Source organism: Loxodonta africana, chromosome X (assembly GCF_030014295.1).
Source record: "Loxodonta africana isolate mLoxAfr1 chromosome X, mLoxAfr1.hap2, whole genome shotgun sequence".
Lineage (NCBI taxonomy): Eukaryota > Metazoa > Chordata > Mammalia > Proboscidea > Elephantidae > Loxodonta > Loxodonta africana.
This window is the reverse complement of record NC_087369.1, coordinates 1,209,640-1,221,985: the sequence shown is the minus strand read 5'-3', so window position 1 is coordinate 1,221,985 and position 12,346 is coordinate 1,209,640. Positions and strand designations below refer to the sequence as shown.

Genomic DNA, 12,346 nt, shown 5'->3' with positions numbered 1-12,346 from the left:
CAGCAGCACTAGGTGACTGAGACACCGTCCACTGTGGTATTTCTGTTACAGCAGCACTAGGTGACTGAGACACCATCCACTGTGGTATTTCTGTTATGGCAGCACTAGGTGACTGAGACACCATCCACTGTGGTATTTCTGTTACGGCAGCACTAGGTGAGTGAGACACCATCCACTCTGGTATTTCTGTTATAGCAGGCCTAGGTGACTGAGACACCATCCGCTGTGGTATTTCTGTTACAGCAGCACTAGGTGACTGAGACACCATCCACTGTGGTATTTCTGTTACAGCAGCACTAGGTGACTGAGACACCGTCCACTGTGGTATTTCTGTTACAGCAGCACTAGGTGACTGAGACACCATCCACTGTGGTATTTCTGTTACAGCAGCACTAGGTGACTGAGACACCATCCACTGTGGTATTTCTGTTACAGCAGCACTAGGTGACTGAGACACCATCCACTGTGGTATTTCTGTTACAGCAGCACTAGGTGACTGAGACACCATCCACTGTGGTATTTCTGTTACAGCAGCACCAGGTGACTGAGACACCATCCACTGTGGTATTTCTGTTATGGCAGCACTAGGTGACTAAGACACCATCCACTGTGGTATTTCTGTTACAGCAGCACTAGGTGACTGAGACACCATCCACTGTGGTATTTCGGTTACAGCAGCACTAGGTGACTGAGACACGATCCACTGTGGTATTTCTGTTACAGCAGCACTAGGTGACTGAGACACCATCCACTGTGGTATTTCTGTTACAGCAGCACCAGGTGACTGAGACACCATCCACTGTGGTATTTCTGTTACAGCAGCACTAGGTGACTAAGACACCATCCACTGTGGTATTTCTGTTACAGCAGCACTAGGTGACTGAGACACCATCCACTGTGGTATTTCGGTTACAGCAGCACTAGGTGACTGAGACACGATCCACTGTGGTATTTCTGTTACAGCAGCACTAGGTGACTGAGACACCATCCACTGTGGTATTTCTGTTACAGCAGCACTAGGTGACTGAGACACCATCCACTGTGGTATTTCTGTTACAGCAGCACTAGGTGACTGAGACACCATCCACTGTGGTATTTCTGTCACAGCAGCACTAGGTGACTGAGACACCATCCACTGTGGTATTTCTGTTACAGCAGCACTAGGTGACTGAGACACCATCCACTGTGGTATTTCTGTTATGGCAGCACTAGGTGACTGAGACACCATCCACTGTGGTATTTCTGTTACGGCAGCACTAGGTGACTGAGACACCATCCGCTGTGGTATTTCTGTTACAGCAGCACTAGGTGACTGAGACACGATCCACTGTGGTATTTCTGTTACAGCAGCACTAGGTGACTGAGACACCATCCACTGTGGTATTTCTGTTATAGCAGCACTAGGTGACTGAGACACCATCCACTGTGGTATTTCTGTTATGGCAGCACTAGGTGACTGAGACACCATCCACTGTGGTATTTCTGTTACAGCAGCACTAGGTGACTGAGACACCATCCGCTGTGGTATTTCTGTTACAGCAGCACTAGGTGACTGAGACACCATCCACTGTGGTATTTCTGTTACAGCAGCACTAGGTGAGTGAGACACCATCCACTGTGGTATTTCTGTTATAGCAGCACTAGGTGACTCAGACACCATCCACTGTGGTATTTCTGTTACAGCAGCACTAGGTGACTGAGACACCATCCACTGTGGTATTTCTGTTACAGCAGCACTAGGTGACTAAGACACCATCCACTGTGGTAGTTCTGTTACAGCAGCACTAGGTGACTGAGACACCATCCACTGTGGTATTTCTGTTATGGAAGCACTAGGTGACTGAGACACCATCCACTGTGGTATTTCTGTTATAGCAGCACTAGGTGACTAAGACACCATCCACTGTGGTATTTCTGTTATAGCAGCACTAGGTGACTGAGACACCATCCACTGTGGTATTTCTCTTACAGCAGCACTAGGTGACTGAGACACCATCCACTGTGGTATTTCTGTAGTAGCAGCACTAGGTGACTGAGACACGATCCACTGTGGTATTTCTGTTACAGCAGCACTAGGTGACTGAGACACCATCCACTGTGGTATTTCTGTTACAGCAGCACTAGGTGACTGAGACACCATCCGCTGTGGTATTTCTGTTACAGCAGCACTAGGTGACTGAGACACCATCCACTGTGGTATTTCTGTTATAGCAGCACTAGGTGACTGAGACACCATCCACTGTGGTATTTCTGTTATGGCAGCACTAGGTGACTGAGACACCATCCACTGTGGTATTTCTGTTACAGCAGCACTAGGTGAGTGAGACACCATCCACTGTGGTATGTCTGTTATAGCAGCACTAGGTGACTGAGACACCATCCACTGTGGTATTTCTGTTACAGCAGCACTAGGTGACTGAGACACCATCCACTGTGGTATTTCTGTTACAGCAGCACTAGGTGACTAAGACACCATCCACTGTGGTAGTTCTGTTACAGCAGCACTAGGTGACTGAGACACCATCCACTGTGGTATTTCTGTTACGGCAGCACTAGGTGACTGAGACACCATCCACTGTGGTATTTCTGTTATGGCAGCACTAGGTGACTGAGACACCATCCACTGTGGTATTTCTGTTACAGCAGCACTAGGTGACTGAGACACCATCCACTGTGGTATTTCTGTAATAGCAGCACTAGGTGACTGAGACACGATCCACTGTGGTATTTCTGTTACAGCAGCACTAGGTGACTGAGACACCATCCACTGTGGTATTTCTGTTACGGCAGCACTAGGTGAGTGAGACACCATCCACTCTGGTATTTCTGTTATAGCAGCACTAGGTGACTGAGACACCATCCGCTGTGGTATTTCTGTTACAGCAGCACTAGGTGACTGAGACACCATCCGCTGTGGTATTTCTGTTACAGCAGCACTAGGTGACTGAGACACCATCCGCTGTGGTATTTCTGTAATAGCAGCACTAGGTGACTGAGACACGATCCACTGTGGTATTTCTGTTACAGCAGCACTAGGTGACTGAGACACCATCCACTGTGGTATTTCTGTTACAGCAGCACTAGGTGACTGAGACACCATCCGTTGTGGTATTTCTGTTACAGCAGCACTAGGTGACTGAGACACCATCCGCTGTGGTATTTCTGTTACAGCAGCACCAGGTGACTGAGACACCATCCACTGTGGTATTTCTGTTACAGCAGCACCAGGTGACTAAGACACCATCCACTGTGGTATTTCTGTTACAGCAGCACCAGGTGACTAAGACACCATCCACTGTGGTATTTCTGTTACAGCAGCACCAGGTGACTAAGACACCATCCACTGTGGTATTTCTGTTACAGCAACACCAGGTGACTAAGACACCATCCACTGTGGTATTTCTGTTACAGCAGCACCAGGTGACTAAGACACCATCCACTGTGGTATTTCTGTTACAGCAGCACCAGGTGACTAAGACACCATCCGCTGTGGTATTTCTGTTACAGCAGCACCAGGTGACTAAGACACCATCCGCTGTGGTATTTCTGTTACAGCAGCACTAGGTGACTAAGACACCATCCACTGTGGTATTTCTGTTACAGCAGCACTAGGTGACTGAGACACGATCCACTGTGGTATTTCTGTTACAGCAGCACTAGGTGACTGAGACACCATCCGCTGTGGTATTTCTGTTACAGCAGCACTAGGTGACTGAGACACCATCCGCTGTGGTATTTCTGTTACAGCAGCACTAGGTGACTGAGACACCATCCACTGTGGTATTTCTGTTATGGCAGCACTAGGTGACTGAGACACCATCCACTGTGGTATTTCTGTTACAGCAGCACTAGGTGACTGAGACACCATCCGCTGTGGTATTTCTGTTACAGCAGCACCAGGTGACTAAGACACCATCCACTGTGGTATTTCTGTTACAGCAGCACTAGGTGACTAAGACACCATCCACTGTGGTATTTCTGTTATAGCAGCACTAGGTGACTGAGACACCATCCACTGTGGTATTTCTGTTACGGCAGCACTAGGTGACTAAGACACCATCCACTGTGGTATTTCTGTTATAGCAGCACTAGGTGACTGAGACACCATCCGCTGTGGTATTTCTGTTACAGCAGCACTAGGTGACTAAGACACCATCCACTGTGGTATTTCTGTTATAGCAGCACTAGGTGACTGAGACACCATCCACTGTGGTATTTCTGTTACGGCAGCACTAGGTGACTGAGACACCATCCACTGTGGTATTTCTGTTATAGCAGCACTAGGTGACTGAGACACCATCCACTGTGGTATTTCTGTTACAGCAGCACTAGGTGACTAAGACACCATCCACTGTGGTATTTCTGTTATAGCAGCACTAGGTGACTGAGACACCATCCACTGTGGTATTTCTGTTACGGCAGCACTAGGTGACTAAGACACCATCCACTGTGGTATTTCTGTTATAGCAGCACTAGGTGACTAAGACACCATCCACTGTGGTATTTCTGTTATAGCAGCACTAGGTGACTGAGACACCATCCGCTGTGGTATTTCTGTTACAGCAGCACCAGGTGACTAAGACACCATCCACTGTGGTATTTCTGTTACAGCAGCACTAGGTGACTAAGACACCATCCACTGTGGTATTTCTCTTATAGCAGCACTAGGTGACTAAGACACCATCCACTGTGGTATTTCTGTTATAGCAGCACTAGGTGACTGAGACACCATCCACTGTGGTATTTCTATTACAGCAGCACTAGGTGACTGAGACACCATGTACTGTGGTATTTCTGTTATAGCAGCACTAGGTGACTAAGACACCATCCACTGTGGTATTTCTGTTACAGCAGCACGAGGTGACTGAGACACCATCCACTGTGGTATTTCTGTTACAGCAGCACTAGGTGACTGAGACACCATCCACTGTGGTATTTCTGTTACAGCAGCACTAGGTGACTGAGACACCATCCACTGTGGTATTTCTGTTATGGCAGCACTAGGTGACTGAGACACCATCCACTGTGGTATTTCTGTTACGGCAGCACTAGGTGACTGAGACACCATCCACTGTGGTATTTCTGTTACAGCAGCACTAGGTGACTGAGACACCATCCACTGTGGTATTTCTGTTACAGCAGCACTAGGTGACTGAGACACCATCCACTGTGGTATTTCTGTTACAGCAGCACTAGGTGACTGAGACACCATCCACTGTGGTATTTCTGTTACAGCAGCACTAGGTGACTGAGACACCATCCACTGTGGTATTTCTGTTACAGCAGCACTAGGTGACTGAGACACCATCCACTGTGGTATTTCTGTTACAGCAGCACTAGGTGACTGAGACACCATCCACTGTGGTATTTCTGTTACAGCAGCACTAGGTGACTGAGACACCATCCACTGTGGTATTTCTGTTACGGCAGCACTAGGTGACTGAGACACCATCCACTGTGGTATTTCTATTACAGCAGCACGAGGTGACTGAGACACCATCCACTGTGGTATTTCTGTTACAGCAGCACTAGGTGACTGAGACACCATCCACTGTGGTATTTCTGTTACGGCAGCACTAGGTGACTGAGACACCATCCACTGTGGTATTTCTATTACAGCAGCACTAGGTGACTGAGACACCATCCACTGTGGTATTTCTATTACAGCAGCACGAGGTGACTGAGACACCATCCACTGTGGTATTTCTGTTACGGCAGCACTAGGTGACTGAGACACCATCCACTGTGGTATTTCTATTACAGCAGCACGAGGTGACTGAGACACCATCCACTGTGGTATTTCTGTTACAGCAGCACGAGGTGACTGAGACACCATCCACTGTGGTATTTCTGTTACGGCAGCACTAGGTGACTGAGACACCATCCACTGTGGTATTTCTATTACAGCAGCACGAGGTGACTGAGACACCATCCACTGTGGTATTTCTGTTACGGCAGCACTAGGTGACTGAGACACCATCCACTGTGGTATTTCTGTTACAGCAGCACTAGGTGACTGAGACACCATCCACTGTGGTATTTCTGTTACGGCAGCACTAGGTGACTGAGACACCATCCACTGTGGTATTTCTGTTATGGCAGCACTAGGTGACTGAGACACCATCCACTGTGGTATTTCTGTTACGGCAGCACTAGGTGACTGAGACACCATCCACTGTGGTATTTCTGTTAAGGCAGCACTAGGTGACTGAGACACCATCCACTGTGGTATTTCTGTTACAGCAGCACTAGGTGACTGAGACACCATCCACTCTGGTATTTCTGTTACAGCAGCACTAGGTAACTGAGACACCATCCACTGTGGTATTTCTGTTACGGCAGCACTAGGTGACTGAGACACCATCCACTGTGGTATTTCTGTTACAGCAGCACTAGGTGACTGAGACACCATCCACTGTGGTATTTCTGTTACAGCAGCACTAGGTGACTGAGACACCATCCACTGTGGTATTTCTGTTACAGCAGCACTAGGTGACTGAGACACCATCCACTGTGGTATTTCTGTTACAGCAGCACTAGGTGACTGAGACACCATCCACTGTGGTATTTCTGTTACGGCAGCACTAGGTGACTGAGACACCATCCACTGTGGTATTTCTATTACAGCAGCACGAGGTGACTGAGACACCATCCACTGTGGTATTTCTGTTACAGCAGCACTAGGTGACTGAGACACCATCCACTGTGGTATTTCTGTTACGGCAGCACTAGGTGACTGAGACACCATCCACTGTGGTATTTCTATTACAGCAGCACTAGGTGACTGAGACACCATCCACTGTGGTATTTCTATTACAGCAGCACGAGGTGACTGAGACACCATCCACTGTGGTATTTCTGTTACAGCAGCACTAGGTGACTAAGACACCATCCACTGTGGTATTTCTGTTACAGCAGCACTAGGTGAGTGGGACACCATCCACTGTGGTATTTCTGTTACAGCAGCGCTAGGTGAGTGAGACACCATCCACTGTGGTATTTCTGTTACAGCAGCACTAGGTGACTATGACACCATGCACTGTGGTATTTCTGTCACAGCAGCACTAGGTGACTATGACACCATGCACTGTGGTATTTCTGTTACAGCAGCACTAGGTGACTGAGACACCATCCACTGTGGTATTTCTGTCACAGCAGCACTAGGTGACTATGACACCATGCACTGTGGTATTTCTGTTACGGCAGCACTAGGTGACTGAGACACCATCCAGTGTGGTATTTCTGTTACAGCAGCACTAGGTGACTGAGACACCACCACTGTGGTATTTCTGTTATAGCAGCACTAGGTGACTGAGACACCATCCACTGTGGTATTTCTGTTACGGCAGCACTAGGTGACTGAGACACCATCCACTGTGGTATTTCTGTTACAGCAGCACTAGGTGAGTGGGACACCATCCACTGTGGTATTTCTGTTACAGCAGCGCTAGGTGAGTGAGACACCATCCGCTGTGGTAGTTCTGTTACAGCAGCACTAGGTGACTGAGACACCATCTGCTGTGGTATTTCTGTTACAGCAGCACTAGGTGACTGAGACACCATCCGCTGTGGTATTTCTGTTACAGCAGCACTAGGTGACTGAGACACCATCCACTGTGGTATTTCTGTTACAGCAGCACTAGGTGACTGAGACACCCTCCACTGTGGTATTTCTGTTACGGCAGCACTAGGTGAGTGAGACACCATCTGCTGTGGTATTTCTGTTACAGCAGCACTAGGTGACTGAGACACCATCCGCTGTGGTATTTCTGTTATAGCAGCACTAGGTGACTGAGACACCATCCACTGTGGTATTTCTGTTACGGCAGCACTAGGTGAGTGAGACACCATCCACTGTGGTATTTCTATTACGGCAGCACTAGGTGAGTGAGACACCATGCACTGTGGTATTTCTGTTACGGCAGCACTAGGTGAGTGAGACACCATCCACTGTGGTATTTCTGTTACAGCAGCACTAGGTGACTAAGACACCATCCACTGTGGTATTTCTGTTACAGCAGCACTAGGTGACTGAGACACCATCCACTGTGGTATTTCTGTTACAGCAGCACTAGGTGACTAAGACACCATCCACTGTGGTATTTCTGTTACAGCAGCACTAGGTGACTGAGACACCATGCACTGTGGTATTTCTGTTACAGCAGCACTAGGTGACTGAGACACCATCCACTGTGGTATTTCTTTTACAGCAGCACTAGGTGACTAAGACACCATCCACTGTGGTATTTCTGTTACAGCAGCACTAGGTGACTGAGACACCATCCACTGTGGTATTTCTGTTATAGCAGCACTAGGTGACTGAGGCACCCTCCACTGTGGTATTTCTGTTACAGCAGCACTAGGTGACTTGAGACACCATCCACTGTGGTATTTCTGTTATAGCAGCACTAGGTGACTGAGACACCCTCCACTGTGGTATTTCTGTTACAGCAACACTAGGTGACTGAGACACCACCACTGTGGTATTTCTGTTACAGCAGCACTAGGTGACTAAGACACCATCCAGACATGGTATCCGTGTTATAGCAGTATTAGGTGACTAAGATACACCATCCACCTGTGGTGTTCCTTATAGCAGCAGTAGGTGACTAGGACACCATCCACGTGTTATCCCTGTCATAGCAGCAGTAGGTGACTAAGACACCATCCACGTGTGGTATTTCCGTTATAGCAGCACTAGGTGACTAGGACACCATCCACACGTGGTATCCCTGGTATAGCAGCACTAGGTGACTAAGTCAACCACTGAATCACCACTGCCGCATAAGGGCCCTTGTTGTCGTTAGCTGCCATACAGTCAGCCCTGACTCATTGTGACCCCATGCACAACAGAACAAAATGCTGCTCAGTCCTACACCATCCGCATTACTGGTTGTGGATCAGACAGCTGCAACCCACAGGGCTTTCACTGGCTTACTTTTGGAAGTAGACTCCCAGGCTTTTCTGCCTAGTCCACCTTAGCCTGGAAGCTCCATTGAAACCTGCTCAGCATCACGTCAACACACAAGCTTCCATGGACAGACAGGTGGGGGCCGTACATGAGGTGCATTGGCCGGGAATCGAACCTGCATCTCTGGCATGGAAGTTGAGGATTCTACCATTGAGCCACCACTGCCCCTTTGCACAAAGACTACTTTTCTTAAATCCCAAATTGAGTACAAACATCAAAATAAAACAAAACTGGTAGAGCCATCTCTGACTCATGGCAACCCCAAGTGCGTCGGAGTAGAACTGTGCTTCATAGGGTTGTCAGTGGCTTATCTTTTAGTTCAGCAGGATTTTCTTCCAAGGAACCTCTGGGTAGATTTGAACTTCTAACATTTTGGTTAGCACCTGAGCACATTAATCTTGTCACCACCCAGGGATTCCAGTAATTTTGTAGTGGGATAGAATTTTTCCATCCCAGTGAGCTGCAGTATGAAAACAATATGGAGGGTAGAGACAAGATGGAGAGTGGATACAATATGGAGGGTGGAGAAAAGATGGTGGATGGAGACAAGTTGGAGGGTGGAGACAAAAGGGAGGATGGAAGGTAGGTACAAGATGGAGGGTGGATCTAAGAAGTATGGTGGGGAAAAGATGGCGGGTACAGACAAGATGGAGAATGGAGACAAGATGGAGGGTGGAGACAAGATAGAGGGTGGAGACAAGATAGAGGGTGGAGACAAGATGGAAGATGGATAGAAGATGGTGAGTGGATAAAAGATGGTGGGTGGATGCAAGATGGAGGGTAGATGTAAGATGGTGATTGGATACAACATGGTGTATGCGTACAAGATGGTGGGTGGATACAAGATGGAGGATGAATAGAAGATGGTGGATGGATACCAGATGGAGGTGGATACAATATGGAGGGTGAATACAAGATGGAGGGTGGAGACAAAGGGAGGGTGGATACAGGGTGGAGAGTGGATACAAGATGGAGAAAGGATACAGGACGGAGGGTGGAGACAAAATGGAGGGTGGATACAAGATGGAGGATGGAGACAAGATGGATGTTGAATACAAGATGGAGGGTGGAGACAAGATGAAGAGTGGAGACAAGGTGGATGTTGAATACAAGATGGAGGGTGGAGACAAGATGGATTTTGAATACAAGATGGATGGTGGAGACAAAAGGGAGGATGGAGGGTAGGTACAAGATGGAGGGTGGATCTAAGAAGGATGGTGGGGACAAGATGGAGGGTGGATACAAGACTGAGGATAGAGACAAGATGGAGGGTGGAGGGTAGAGGAAGTAACATATAACACATTGTTGCTGGAAGTTGTTGAGTTGATTTCGACTCGTGCCCCCATATGATAAAATAGAAGTACCCCATAGGGTTTTCTAGGCTGTAATCTTTTTGGAAGCATATCATCAGGTCTTCTGTGATTCACTGGGTAGATCTCCTACATGAAAGGTGAGAAATCTACCACTGAGCCAGTGCCCCTTGCCTTTGACCTAGCGCTCACCTTCGCCTTCCTGCTAAACTCTTCGAGGTCACAGGTGCAATCACCTGAGCTGCCAATCAGAATCAGGTGCTATTTTGAGGACTTGCCCAACCCTGCTGGCTGGAGACTTGGTGGTCCCTGCTCAGGACAGAGTTCCGTAAGGTTAAGTTCTGCTCCATCCCAGCCCCTGGCCAACACCTGCCCTGGGACTGTTTCCTCAGGAGATCTTTCTGTCTTCCTCGCTCCTGCCCCAGTTAAGCCATCTTCAGTCTCCTGTGCCACCTTGCCAGGCCCTCACCTGGGAGCTGGTGGGAAACCAGTGTGTCCCTCACCCCAGACCTACAGGAGCACAATCTGCCCTTTTTAACAAGACCTCAGAGGGGCATCTGAGAATGGCCACTCTGCCCTATCTTGAACCCTCTAGGGAGGGACAGGAAGGGGCTGGGCAGGTGCAAAAGGTAACACCTGACAGCAGGTGGATACACCTGGGCAGGTGCAAAACACAACACGAGCAGAAGGTAGATACACTGGACAGGTGTCAAACAGCAGCACTTGAGCAGAAGTTGGCTGCCGGGGGACGTTCACTGCCCCTTCTGGTTTGACCCTCTGCTTTTTTTTCCCACCTGAGGACTCTGGGCTCGTATTTTGAAAGCATTTGCCTAAGCAGACAGGACAAACTTTAAAAATATTTCAGACACAGGTGAGTGGGTAAGGTGAGACAGACCCCCAGCTCAACATCGCTTGCTCCCGCCACATTGGCTTCTCAGTCTACAAACCTACGAGACACAGATCCCTCCAAAGCCCCTCTGTTCTCTTCCCTGACCCTACTGCAGCTTTTCGGTTAAAGGCCCACCCTTTTGCTCCCCTTCCTTCCTGCAACAGATGAAGCTGCCACGGTTTTTTCCTCCATTACTTTGTTACGGCCACAATGGAATCGGGCCACCGCGGTAGGACTCTCAGCTCCCACGCGGGAGACCCGGGTTCCATTCCCGGCCGATATACGTCAGGCACAGCCACCACCTGTCTGTCCATGGAGGCTTGCCTGTTGCCGTGACGCTGAACAGGTTTCAGCAGAGTTTCCAGACTGAGAGGGACTAGGAAGAAAGGCCTGGCAATCTATGTCAGCTACTCAGCCAATGAAAACCCACAATGGTCAGGTCCATAACCCATCACGGGGTTGGTGAAGGGCTGGGCAGCGTTTCGTTCTGTTAAGCATGGGGTCGCCTTGAGTCCGGGGTCCAGCGCAATGACAGCTCACAACAACACAATCCCTAGAAGCGTGACTTACTTGGGGGCTACTTCTGCGGCGCTTTACCTCCAGGGACTGGTGTTGCTCCAGGGCGCTGTCCAGCTGACTGGTGGGGGCTGAGCAATGGAAATTGTCTTACTGAAAATGTCTTCTCCTTTCTGAAAGCATCCTGCCCTGGGTCAGCACTTGCAGAAACATAATTTTATCAAGTGCCTCTTCCTTCTCCACATGTGGCCCAGACAGCGTTATCATCTCAGCTCACAGGAAGTGTTTTCACCCACGAGCTGTCCCTCTCCGGCTGGTCGCTCCTCTATCTTCTGGCGAAATCCTCAACTTCCTCTTTAAGCAGCAGGATGTCTCTGTCACTCTCCCACCTACTCTCTAAACCAAATCTGGTTGCCATCTAGTCGATCCCACTCGTGGCCACCCCACGTGTGTCCGAGTAGAACTGTGCTCCATAGGATTTTCAGTGGTAGATTTTTTTGGAAGTAGGTTGTCAGATCTTTCTTCCTAGGCTCTGCTGGTTGAACTCAAACCTCCAGCCTTTTGGTGATCAGGTAAGGACAGTAACTGTTTGTACCACATACAAAAAAAAAAAAAACCCACCAAAACAATTGCCATCAAGTCAGCTCTGACTCATAGCCA

At 48.6% G+C, this 12,346-nt stretch overlaps 1 protein-coding gene across 4 annotated transcripts in view; it reads right to left on the bottom strand.

The window, feature by feature from the left end:
- Positions 1 to 12,269, bottom strand: part of LOC111749385 (granulocyte-macrophage colony-stimulating factor receptor subunit alpha-like) — a 60,249-nt gene extending 47,980 nt beyond the window's left edge. For 2 of the 4 annotated variants that reach the window (XM_064277872.1, XM_064277873.1), the window contains exon 1: positions 11,741 to 12,266. The gene's annotated coding sequence lies outside the window, so the exon portion shown is untranslated. Of the gene's footprint in view, positions 1 to 11,740 lie in introns of all 4 variants that reach the window. The other 2 variants (XM_064277871.1, XM_064277870.1) reach the window with 2 other exon arrangements.
- Positions 12,270 to 12,346: the final 77 nt, after the last annotated feature.